General features: G+C 42.3%; 1 protein-coding gene and 1 long non-coding RNA gene across 2 annotated transcripts in view; one reads left to right on the top strand and one right to left on the bottom strand.

Moving 5' to 3' along the window:
* Positions 1 to 8,786, top strand: part of LOC311144975 (uncharacterized protein) — a 74,186-nt gene extending 65,400 nt beyond the window's left edge. The window contains exons 4-5 of the transcript XR_014614559.1: positions 7,273 to 7,473; positions 7,669 to 8,786. The gene's annotated coding sequence lies outside the window, so the exon portion shown is untranslated. The remainder of the gene's footprint in view (positions 1 to 7,272; positions 7,474 to 7,668) is intronic.
* LOC311144912 overlaps positions 1 to 13,726 on the bottom strand; it is a 173,706-nt gene that overhangs the window by 80,361 nt on the left and 79,619 nt on the right. The gene's annotated exons all lie outside the window — the stretch shown is intronic.

Genomic DNA, 13,726 nt, shown 5'->3' with positions numbered 1-13,726 from the left:
TTTCACTTACTCGCTCCTCTTCCTGTCGAACACTTGCCTCTGGTTGCTGCATCGTAGACTGCTGGTCATCCCTAGGATCAGAGGCTTTGTTGGCTAATGAACGTAGAATCATAACCACCACGTGCAATTATTCTTCTGCTTGAGCCCGCCGTGATGATGTTTTTTCACTATTCTGCCCTGGAATTGCGTTCCCATGCAAAACTAGACAGATAGCTAACATAAACGTTTTCAATACATTCGTTCAAGAAAAGTCACGCCTTGGAAGTTTTATTGAAGACTCAGTTGTTAGCTATCTGTCTAGTTTTGCATGGGAACGCAATTCTAGGGCAGAATAGATCATATTAGTAATTTTCTTAAGTGCATGAGGGTGATAGTTTGTAGTGTGATTTCCTTTACGGTCCATTGAGGTACTTAAAACCGTATTATAATCTCCCACCATAATAATTGAGTCATGTATTACCTGTAAGCGCGATAAATTATGATACATATCTTCAAAGAAGCGTGGATCATCATTATCATCATCATTTGGACCATATAGATTAATGAGCCAAATTTGTTTATGGTCCAATAGCATATTTAAAAGGATCCACCTTCCTTGCGGATCTGTTTGAACAGTTTGCACATTCAGATCAAAATGATTGTTAATTAATATCATCACCCCTTTTGAGTTTCTTTTGAGTTTTGTGGTGTCCGAATGATGCTGCAATGCTGTGTTGACAAGAAATCCGCTGACACTGTACTCTGATTATAATGGTTTATTATATCAAAGATTTCAGCATCAATTTACAGACTTCTGCAGAATCTGGAGTGCAACAAACCCAATCTCAAATATGATCACTCTCCTCATCCCTTTGTTAAAACATGGCATATATCCTATGTAACATAAGATGGCGTGTTTTGAATAGACCAATCCCTGGCCTCCACATATCCCAATCCCCACTGTCTTAGGGGGCCCCTATAGTAATACTTTCCAGATGTTTCAGCAAAGCAGATCAAAGTCCATTTAACCAACAATATGAAAACCTCAGCCAAAGCTATACATGTTCAGATACTACAGTTTCCATGGGAGAAATATGTTTCGCCCACCCTGTCCTTCATCCATACAACTTAGTCTAAAAGGGTAAAATGAGTTTCCTGTACACAATAGATATTATATTCCTTCCCTTTTAGCAGGTAAATACTGATCTTTTTTTCTTAGTATCTTCTAAGCCATTACAATTATAACTGGCTCTACTTAGCTCAGCTGGTAGAGCACGGCGCTTGTAATGCCAAGGTAGTGGGTTCGATCCCCGGGACCACCCATACACAAAAAAAAAAATGTATGCACGCATGACTGTAAGTCGCTTTGGATAAAAGCGTCTGCTAAATGGCATATTATTATAATGAGATACAAGTTTTGATTATATTTACCATAATATATGTTTGTAATCTTACCATTAAGAAGTACCATTATAATTGAGTGTCCATGATATTTGCACTGTTAAGCATACTTTATCTGCGACTAAGTAAAGCTCTAATTGTCCTGCAATATTTCAACCGCTAAAACCGCCCCCCATCCCAAGTTGGGTTGTCATCCCAGTGACTGGCTGGCCATCCCTGTACACATGGATCCTAGGGCCTTTAAGAGATAGGGGCCCATCCTTTAAAAAGAGCACATGGATCCTAGGGCCTTTAAGAGATAGGGGCCCATCCTTTAAAACTACCATATGGTGCCACCTACAGTACAGAACCAGATCTGCAGCCAACAACATTTTCGAAAGACTTCGCCTTTGTTCTACTGCATCTAGTTATTTAAGAATACATATACAGTATATATTTATAAATCTTGCATATCTTAATGTAGTCCCACAATTGACGAATAATATGCGTAATAACATAAGCACTTCTACGAAAGATTGTTACCATAACAACGGCTGGCAGTAGGAATTCTGCATCTTTGTCAACAGATGTGGGATGCATACACTCACTCACCCCACCCCTCCCAAACAAACACCGCTGTCCCCCTTCCACCCATAGATCTTTTATTTTTTATTTTTTATTTTTATTACAATCCCTAACATTAATAGTGTTGGATGTTCCATTTTATTCAGAATAGCCATGGAGTGGTCTTGGTGTCTCGGGAAACAGTTGGTTATCAATGTATCAATGTGTAGCTTGTCGACTACGAGAGCTACACGTCTCCCGTGTAGTTGATTGTCTTTGAAAAGTGGATAGAGTACTTTGCATCGTTCTGCGATTTCCTTTGGGAACTGATCGTTCATACCTATTTTAATGTCAGCTAATCTTTTGCCCAGGCTTTTAACTATTATTTTTTCTTTAAATTATGCAAATTTGGCAACGATGTATGCATTCAAGTTTAATTTGGTCGACAGTGTCGCCTGGGATCTGTAGCGCTTTAACCATTAATTCTTTCACCATACTCTCTGGATCTTCACCTTCATCCTCTTTCATTCTGGTAAGGACCAGATTTTCCCGCGTTGATCTAGTAGGGATATCAAGTAGGGATTCTCTTAACAACTTGTTCTCTCTTTTAAATTTATTAACGTTAGCTTTGATAACATTGACTGCTTTTCACGAGGCATTCTGTACCGCCATCTTCAGTCCGCCCTTAATCTCTTAGGCTTAGTTTCCTCACTGTCACTGTGTTCTCTCCCACAATTTCCACATATTTTGGTCCTCAACTGTTCCTGTGCTAGTACAATGTCTATGGCTTTTTCCAAAGTCAAATCTGATGAGCCATGACTCAATAGCTTTTCACGCACTTTAGGTGAGTTCATAGCAAAAAAGTTCATAGCAAAAACAATTTGATCTCTAACCATCTCATCACTATTTGGATAGTTACAGTCTTTAATTAGCAACTTTAACTCGGTAACAAAATGTTTGAAGGACTCGCTAACACCTTGTAGCTTTTCTTGAAATTTGTATCTAGCAAAAATCAGGTTTGCCTTGGGCATGACATATTCCTCATACATTTTCATACCTTTGCCTCTGCATTTGTAAGTGTCCACGTATTAAATACATCTCGTCCTTTTTCCCCGATTCACAACAGGAGATAGCTGCACTTCCCGTTGTCATTCTTAGCACGTAGCAGTCCAGAGAACATTAGCTCGACATGCTGTTGGAACATTCTCCAAGCGTCAGATAAGTTTGATGAACGCCCGATGACTCTATTTTATTATTTTGATTCTTTCTACCTGATACCATGTTAAATTTCCACTTAACTGTCACTCGTAGTGTCTAATTAAAGGAAAGGGATAGACAACCAATATTGAATTGACTTGTTTATTTTCGCCATCTCGATCCAAAAGTAACGTACGTGCGCTTGACGTAAACTTACGTGACCTTTATGCCAATGATGCAGCATGTGATAGGCTAGACGTAATCACACTGAACATAATATATCCTAGCAGGATATTACATCTCCCTTCTTTCGAATATAACAGGTATGTATGCATTGAATTCAACCGTATTCTTATGACTGTACTTCTATATTATGTTCAGTGTGATTACGTCTAGCCTATCACATGCTGCATCATTGGCATAAAGGTCATGTAAGTTTACATCAAGCACACGTACGTTACTTTTATGCCAATGATGCAGCATGTGATAGGCTAGATGTAATCACAATGAATATAATATATCCTAGCAGGATATTACAGGGCTCTGAAGGGTTTTGTCACCAAGTTGCCGGGAAGTCACGTGTCCGTCCTACTTATATCAGTACACTGGTAACAACCTAAGCATTACGGAACTTATATTCGAACAAATAAGCCACACGTAGCAAATAAGCCATTAAACTATTTGTTAACAAAATTCGACACTCTCTTATTGACCTCCATACCAAAAAACTCCTTGCTTGGTGAGCGATAAAAACAAAACAATGCACCTGCTGGAGAAGACAGATTTTGGGCCCAGTTATCTCTCTCGCTTCGCATCTTCCACTCTGGCTCCAGCCAATAGAGCCCCGCAGTGGAGGTGTCATAATACCCATGACACCTAACGGTCAAACAGGGAAATGGATCCAATTGTTTTTCCACCATTAAGTTTTCCCATAGGGGATTTTGGAAACACTTAAAATAGACTCATACTGTGGTACTCTATACTTGCGCTCTCCATAACTATGACGCACTGGCTAGTACTGCAAACCATGCTCTACGAGCTCGATGAGCTGAGCAAACTGGCTCCAACTAGCAGCCTAGACAAAGCTTATTTGAATGGCCATTACGGTAGCTAGTTTGCCAGCTTGTTGATGAAGTTGTACAGCACCAGTGTCACGCCCTGACTCTGGGGACTCTTATTTGTTGAGTCAGGGTGTGATTTTCTATGTGGTGTAGATCTATATGTTTACAGTCTAGTATGTCTAGATCTATGTTGGCCGGTGTGGTTCCCAATCAGAGGCAGCTGTCGCTCGTTGTCTCTGATTGGGGACCATACTTAGGCAGCCTATTGGCACTAGTGGGATGTGGGATCTTGTTCTGTGTTAAGGTATGTTGTGTTGTGCTGCCTTGGACGTCACGTTTCGTTGGTTGTTTATTCATTTAAATAAACATGTACGTATATCACGCTGCGCCTTGGTCTGACCCGTCTGTAAACGAACGTGACAACCAGTGTTATGGGACTGTTCTCAGAAATCAGCTTGTATCTGACAGCTGGCACTGTGCCTCGCTCTTTAGCTAGCTACATTTGGCCAACGTGATAATGTCACAGCTAGAGCTAGCTGCAGAACTAATCACGGCAGAACAGAAACTGCCGTATCATGAAAAAATGTTTTGTTGTTGCTATTAGCAAACATTTCACTACACACGCTAGCTAGAGGGAGTATTCAGCACTGAGTGTGTGAACTGCCTTTGTTTAGCATCCATATAGTTTCAAATGGATTGATTTGAGACTGGTTCAGCCAGCCAGCAGACAAGCTAGCTAGATGGCAAATTTTCGTGCACATTTCGAATGTAATAAATACTGATTCTACAACCACAAGATATCTTAAATCAGAGAGTAGAATTATGTCATGAAGACAAGAAGGTCGATATTAGCTACAGGTTTATCGTTTTTGGTAAGATTAACTCTTGACTCTTTTGAGGATGAAAGGGGATTCAGTGGATGACGTCGCCTTGGGTAACATTTACAACTGTTAGGACAGTCTATTGTAGCAAATCTTGTTTTTAGCTATCCCATGAGAGTTTGCTATCGCACAGATCAATGAAGACTTAAATGGTTCTATTAATTATATTTCTATGGCAGTGACTTTGTGGTGAGTGGAAACCTTTATCATGCCGATCTGAACCGTGCTAGCGCAGATATTTTCTTTTCACATTGTCCTTTCCAACACGGCTCCAGAAACGTTGATGGATACGTAACCAGGTCAGCCTTGTACAGCTTGCTTTGGCTCAGTTCAACTCAGTAGTGGGAAACGGTAATAAACAAGTTTATTTATTTATTTAACCTTTATTGGGGATGAGGTAGTTGGGTGGGCTAATAACAGATGGGCTGTGTACAGGTGCAGTGATCGGTAAGCTGCTCTGACAACTGATGCTTAAAAATAGTGAGGGAGATAAGTGACTCCAGCTTCAGAGATTGTTGCAGTTCGTTCCAGTCATTTGCAGCGGAGAACTGGAAGGAATGGTGACCAAAGGAGGTGTTGGCTTTGGGGATGACCAGTGAGATATACCTGCTGGAACAAATACTACGGGTGGGTGTTGCTATGGTGACCAATGAGCTAAGATAAGGCGGGGATTTGCCTAGAAGGGATTTATAGATGACCTGGAGCCAGTGGGTTTGGCGACGAATATGTAGTGAGGGCCAGCCAACGAGAGTGTACAGGTCACAATGGTGGGTAGTATATGGGGCTTTGGTGACAAGACGGATGGCACTGTGATAGACTACATCCAATTTGCTGAGTAGAGTGTTGGAAGCTATTTTGTAAATGACATCGCCGAAGTCAAGGATCGGTAGGATAGTCAGTTTTACGAGGGCATGTTTAGCAGCATGAGTGAAGGAGGCTTTGTTGCGAAATAGGAAGCCAATTCTAGATTTAACTTTGGATTGGAGATGCTTAATGTGAGTCTGGAGGTAGAGTTTACGGTCTAACCAGACACCTAGGTATTTGTAGTTGTCCACATATTCTAAGTCAGAGCCGCCGAGAGTACTGATTCTAGTCGGGCAGGCGGGTGCAAGCAGCGTTCGATTGAAGAGCATGCATTTAGTTTTACTAGCGTTTAAGAGCAGTTGGAGGCCACGGAAGGAGTGTTGTATGGCATTGAAGCTCATTTTAGAGGTTTGTTAACACAGTGTCCAATGAAGGGCCAGATGTATACAACAGGCCCTCCGATTTGACACATTGAACTCTATCTGAGAAGTAGTTGGTGAACCAGGCGAAGGCAGTCTGCCAAGTACTGATGTTGACAACATCGTTGGCCCCTGTTGTCACCCACCTGTTGGAGGAAAGCCTTTTCTCACAGGCGTACCCTAACCTACCTTTGATTATGTAATGAGACCATTTCTACCTCTGTTAACCAGGGCTTTGTCCCAAATTCCACCATATTCCCTATATATTGCTCTACTTTTGACCAAGGCCTATAGTGCTATATTGGGAATAGAGTTTCTTTTGGGACGCAACTAAGGATTTCAGTTCCAACCCCTGCTTGCCATGTAGTATAGGGTGTTACCGTCTCATAGGCAGCACCGTGGACGCTCATTGGCTGAGACGATGCTTGAGAACTGACCATATGTATGCTGCTATCACCTTTAGAGGGGAGGGGGCTGAGGCAAGTGTACAGTATGTTATGTTTAAAGGGGTAGAATGTACAACATTCAAAGGCTACAAGGCTGAGGTAAAGGACCACCAAACTCTCTTTCTATCTCTCACTGTCTCTGTAGTCTTTTCTTTGTCTGTATTTGGTTGGTTTTTCTCAGAAGTATCTTGGCTTCTCTCTCTCTCTTCCTCTCTGACTTGTGCATTCTCTCCTTTTCTCTCCTAGTTGTAATTCCTAAATTGATCGAGACCTTGAAATGGATATACATTGTTATGTGCGTATCTTCACTGTTTGAAAACGGTTTATGCTCTGTGACGAGCTCTTATGTTCTCTTTAAGTTTTTTATTTATCTTTTCTCGCTCTCTCACATTCACTCTCTCTGCCTCTCTTCTCTCTCTCTCTCTCTGCCTCTCTTCTCTCTCTCTCTCTCTGCCTCTCTTCTCTCTCTCTCTCTGCCTCTCTTCTCTCTCTCTCTGCCTCTCTTCTCTCTTTTGCTCTGCCCCCCCCCCCCCCCTCCTAGTTGTCTTCCCTCCACGGATCAAGCCCTATCTGACTGAGAGCCATGTCCTCCTCCTCTCTTCTGTGCTGCCTGCTGGTGGTGTGTGTTCTGGCTGTGGTCCAGATCTATGCAGCAGAGGAACGTAAGGTTCTCAAGGTCTTCAACCTCCGTGCCAGCGACCTGAACAGCGGCTTGTTCCAGACCCCTGATCCCTACGTCAAGGTAAATCTCTTCTCACCTGAGTCACCTGTCCACCATAATAGATGATGTGTGGTGATCTGTCTGGTGCAAAATAGCCAGGTGCTAGTGCTCTACATTAGTGGAGATTAGATGGTGAGTCCCCCTTCCCCCCTTTACTATGAGTATATATTAATGATGATAATGATGAGGATGTGTATTATCATTATTATAATTCAGGTGTTTATGGGCTCCGGCTACGGTGGGAAGACAGAGGTAAAGAACGATAACACTGACCCCTGGTGGAAGGAGGACTTCAACTTCTTCAACGCCCGTGAGAACGACCTCCTGAGGCTGGAGGTGTACGACTCCGACGTGGTCTTCGACGACCTGCTGGGGACCTGTGAGCGCTCCATCAAGAACGGAACTTGGCAGCATCAATGTTTCCTGAAGAAAGGAGGGTCCCTGTACTACTCCTACACCCTAGAGCCTCTACAGTAGACCCTATACTACTCCTACATCCTAGAGCCTCTATACTAGACCCTGTACTACTCCTACACCCTAGAGCCTCTACAGTAGACCCTGTACCACTCCTATACCCTAGAGCCTCTACAGTAGACCCTGTACTACTCCTACACCCTAGAGCCTCTACAGTAGACCCTGTACTACTCCTACTCCCCAATGCCTCTACAGTAGACCCTGTACCACTCCTATACCCTAGAGCCCCTACAGTAGACCCTGTACTACTCCTACACCCTAGAGCCTCTACAGTAGACCCTGTACTACTCCTACACCCTAGAGCCTCTACAGTAGACCCTGTACCACTCCTATACCCTAGAGCCCCTACAATAGACCCTGTACTACTCCTACACCCTAGAGCCTCTACAGTAGACCCTGTACTACTCCTACACCCTAGAGCCTCTACAGTAGACCCTGTACTACTCCTACACCCTAGAGCCTCTACAGTAGACCCTGTACCACTCCTATACCCTAGAGCCCCTACAGTAGACCCTGTACTACTCCACCTGAGAGCCCCAAGCCTAGACCAAAGCCTCTCCTCTTATCCACAACAACCTGTCAAAACTCTGACCTCACTCTAATTCCAAACACCCTCTACACCAGTGTTTCCCAATCCTGGTCCTGGGGACCTGGGGGTGCACATAGTTATTTTGTCCCCTAGCACTAACACACCTGATTCAACTAAAGGCTTGATGATGAGTTGATTAGTTGAATCTAGTGTTTTAGTGTAGTGATAGTGCAAAAACTAAAACGTGCTCCCCTTTGGGTCCCCAGACACAGCTCTAAACTGTGTTCTGAATCACAATAGACTAATATACCTAGTCCCCCCCCCCCCCCCCCCCACTCTGATCTCATGGTCCTCCCTTTAGACATCAATAAAACAACTGCATTTCAGTATAATGGTCTCAGTTTGGTTCTTTCTTTTATCACCATGAAGTGTTTAGGTTTTCTCCTAATATTTGTCAGTGACCCTCACAAAAAAGTTCCACAGGACTCCTGCAGGAATTTGTGCCTCTGTGAAGGAATTGTGCAGGTGACTTGCAGGAATCCCACAGTACTAATGCAATCCCACAGTACTAATGCAATCCCACAGTACTAATGCAATCCCACAGTACTAATGCAATCCCACAGTACTAATGCAATCCCACAGTACTAATGCAATCCCACAGTACTAATGCAATCCCACAGTACTAATGCAATCCCACAGTACTAATGCAATCCCACAGTACTAATGCAATCCTGCAGGACAAAAGTTGATGACTTTCAGAAGTTTTGCGTACGCTTCTGCAGGAGTCCTGTTTGTATTGTCCTGCAGGAATTTCTAAAATTCTACAGATCCTGCATGTTTAAAAAAATATATTCCGTCAGGACAAGGTAAATTCCGTCAGGACAAGGTAAATTCCTGCAGGACAAGGTAAATTCCTGCAGGATTCATTTATACCTGTAGGGCAAGGCAAATTCATGCAGTAATTTTGATAATCCTGTATAATGTCAGATGTTTATCAACATTATTCTTCAAGAGATCTTTTTTTCTTCATAAGCATATTTGACTCATTGTTACAAACTGTAAACAAAAAATGTTTGAGGCGCGTGGTTTGATGACGGCAACAAATAAAAAAATGAATACAGAATCCATGTGAATAGTAATTTCAGTTTATTAATTTTCATTTCACAAAACGTTATATTATATTATATTATATTGTTCTTGTATACAGTATACAGTATATTTTCCAAATACTCAAAATACGTTATACATACAAAACATACAATACAAAACATATGAATGGGAGTGTGATGTCTGGGACAGTGGAGGATCTGGGTCGCTGCGTAGTTCAGCTCCCTCGAGTGGCGCAGCGGTCTAAGGCACTGCATCTCAGTGCTTGAGGCGTCACAACAGACCCCCTGGTTCGATTCCAGGCTAATATCACAACCGGCCGTGATTGGGAGTCCCATAGGGCGGCGCACAATTGGCCCAGCGTCGTCCGGGTTTGGCCGGTGTAGGCCGTCATTGTAAATAAGAATTTGTTGTAAGAATTTGTTCTTAACTGACTTGCCTAGTTAAAAATAAAATAAAAAATCAGAGTGAGTTTCAGTGTTAAGTGTCTGTGTTATCAAAAAATAAAAAAGTAACCAACAACAGAAAAAACTATAACAAATATGATGACCCAGGGTCCTTTTGGCCTTTCTACTGTCTTATAACACCCTTAGTTTATAAGTCATTTATTATTTTATGAGTCATTTATTATTTTATAAGTCATTTATTATTTTATAAGTCATTTGTTATTTTATAAGTCATTTATTATTTTATAAGTCATTTATTATTTTATAAGTCATTTATTTTTTTATAAGTCATTTGTTATTTTATAAGTCATTTATTATTTTATAAGTCATTTGTTATTTTATAAGTCATTTATTATTTTATAAGTCATTTGTTATTTTATAAGTCATTTATTATTTTATAAGTCATTTATTATTTTATAAGTCATTTGTTATTTTGTAAGTCATCACATTTTGTTTAGGCACAACAACAACAATCCCTCACTGTCAAGGGATACCTATCTGAAAGCAGCAGTGGCAGGATTCGAACCCGGGCCAACCCGGGCCAACCCCGGCTAACCCGGGCCAACATGGGCCAACCCGGGCTAACATGGGTCTTACTAGATGAGCGCCTCAGGCAAGTCTGAGGCTAAAACACCATGGAAGAGCACGCATGCATGAATTGCAGACTATACTTCCTATATTGCCATTTTATGAATAATTTTCATTTGGGCTCAGTTGTGACCTCCTGGCCTACTTTGTAATTGTTGTACAACGTTTTGTGAAAATGTGAAAAGTGCACTCGGGCTGCCATTGGTCAGTTTGTTTTACCAGCAAAGGACACTAATATAGTGTTTGAAAACCATGGAAGAAGACACATGTATGTATGAACGGCAGAATATATATGCCTCCTATATTTCCTTCACAGGAATGTTTGCATTTGGGCTCAGCTCCTGGCATACTATGTAATTGTTTTACCATGTTTGGTGACAATTCTCGACCATTTTGTATTTGAAAGACTTGAGGTGTCAGGCCACACCCTCACTCAAGTTCATTGGCTCACAGCGGCCATGACATTTAATATCAACTTATTGAACATATTAAGATCCTGGTCTATAGATGCCGAACATTTCGTTTTGCGGAAATCGGTTCAGCAGGCCAAAATGCCGGATGATCCATCATAGTGAGGTCATCGATCCTAGAGGCAAATACTATGTCAATATTATACCAAGTTTTGTGAAAAGTCTCATCCATTTTGTCTTTGAAAGACTTGAATTGTCAGGCCACGCCCCCCCCCCCCAGCACTAACCTACTGCACACTGCAATGTCAGAAGCAACTATTAACCTGTCTTTAATGTAGGCTAACCCCCAAATTCCCAACGCTAATCTACCTCCCATCTGTTGGACCTGGAATGTCTTCCATGTAGATACAGGTTGTTGGAATGTCTTCCATGTAGATACAGGTTGTTGGAATGTCTTCCATGTAGATACAGGTTGTTGGGATGTCTTTCATGTAGATATAGGTTGTTGGGATGTCTTTCATGTAGATATAGGTTGTTGGAATGTCTTCCATGTAGATACAGGTTGATGGAATGTCTTCCATGTATATACAGGTTGATGGAATGTCTTCCATGTAGATATAGGTTGTTGGAATGTCTTTCATGTAGATATAGGTTGTTGGAATGTCTTTCATGTAGATACAGTTTGTTGGGAATGTCTCAACCATTTTGTCTTTGAAAGACTTGAATTGTCAGGCCACGCCCTCCCACCCCCCATTCCATTACAGCTGCGCCAGTGTAGGTTTGGACAATGAGTTTCTCTATGAAGTTAAACTCAGACATTTCAAAATTCATAAAGTCAAACACAGACTGCGCATCTCGCCCACTTGACACATCAGAGTAGCCCAAAAAACGTTCCTGAATAAAGCCCTGATCATCCACAAGTTATCCCAATGCCTCGTACCATTTTATAAAGCCCCCGCGGCCTGCAGAATAAGCTCATATTAAACCACATGTGGTCCATTCTCAGTGGTATCCAGCACCAATACGAACACAGGCTGTATCCCACATAGCACCCTATTCCCTATTTAGTGCACTACTATGGGCCCTGGTTAAAAGTTGTGATAGGCTAGAAGTAATCACACTGAACATAATATATCCTAGCAGGATATTACAGGGCTCTGAAGTGTTTTGTCTCCAAGTTGCCGGGAAGTCACGTGTCCGTCCTACTTATATCAGTACACTGGTAACAACCTAAGCATTACGGAACTTGTATTCGAACAAATAAGCCACACGTAGCAAATAAGCCATTAAACTATTTGTTAACAAAATTCGACACTCTCTTATTGACCTCCATACAAAAAACTCCTCGCTTGGTGAGCGATAAAAACAAAACAATGCACCTGCTGGAGAAGACAGATTTTGGGCCCAGTTATCTCTCTCGCTTCGCATCTTCCACTCTGGCTCCAGCCAATAGAGCCCCGCAGTGGAGGTGTCATAATACCCATGACACCTAACGGTCAAACAGGGAAATGGATCCAATCGTTTTTCCACCATTAAGTTTTCCCATAGGGGATTTTGGAAACATTTAAAATAGACTCATGCTGTGGTACTCTATACTTGCGCTCTCCATAACTATGACGCACTGGCTAGTACTGCAAACCATGCTCTATGAGCTCGATGAGCAGAGCAAACTGGCTCCAACTAGCAGCCTAGACAAAGCTTATTTGAATGGCCATTACGGTAGCTCTATATATGGGGATGAGGTAGTTGGGTGGGCTAATTACAGATGGGCTGTGTACAGGTGCAGTGATCGGTAAGCTGCTCTGACAACTGATGCTTAAAGATAGTGAGGGAGATAAGTGTCTCCAGCTTCAGAGATTTTTGCAGTTCGTTCCAATCATTTGCAGCAGAGAACTGGAAGGAATGGCGACCAAAGGAGGTGTTGGCTTTGGGGATGACCAGTGAGATATACCTGCTGGAACGCATACTACGGGTGGGTGTTGCTATGGTGACCAATGAGCTAAGATAAGGCAGGGATTTGCCTAGAAGGGATTTATAGATGACCTGGAGCCAGTGGGTTTGGCGACGAATATGTAGTGAGGGCCAGCCAACGAGAGTGTACAGGTCACAATGGTGGGTAGTATATGGGGCTTTGGTGACAAAATGGATGGCACTGTGATAGACTACATCCAATTTGCTGAGTAGAGTGTTGGAAGCTATTTTGTATATGACATCGCCGAAGTCAAGGATCGGTAGGATAGTCAGTTTTACGAGGGCATGTTTAGCAGCATGAGTGAAGGAGGCTTTGTTGCGAAATAGGAAGCCGATTCTAGATTTAACTTTGGATTGGAGATTCTTAATGTGAGTTTGGAAGGAGAGTTTACAGTCTAACCAGACACCTAGGTATTTGTAGTTGTCCACATATTCTAAGTCAGAGCCGCCGAGAGTAGTGATTCTAGTCGGGCAGGCGGGTGCAAGCGGCATTCGATTGAAGAGCATGCATTTAGTTTTACTAGTGTTTAAGAGCAGTTGGAGGCCACGGAAGGAGTGTTGTATGGCATTGAAGCTCGTTTGGAGGTTTGTTAACACAGTGTCCAATGAAGGGCCAGATGTATACAAAATGGTGTCGTCTGTGTAGAGGTAGATCTGAGAGTCACCAGCAGCAAGAGCGACATCATTGATATACACAGAGAATAGAGTCGGGCCGAGAATTGAACCCTGTGGCACCCCCATAGAGACTG

The sequence above is a fragment of the Coregonus lavaretus genome, assembly GCF_964263955.1.
Source record: "Coregonus lavaretus genome assembly, chromosome: 17".
NCBI classification, from domain to species: Eukaryota; Metazoa; Chordata; class Actinopteri; order Salmoniformes; family Salmonidae; genus Coregonus; species Coregonus lavaretus.
Note: the sequence above shows the minus strand (reverse complement) of the source record. Positions and strands in the feature narration are given on the sequence as shown.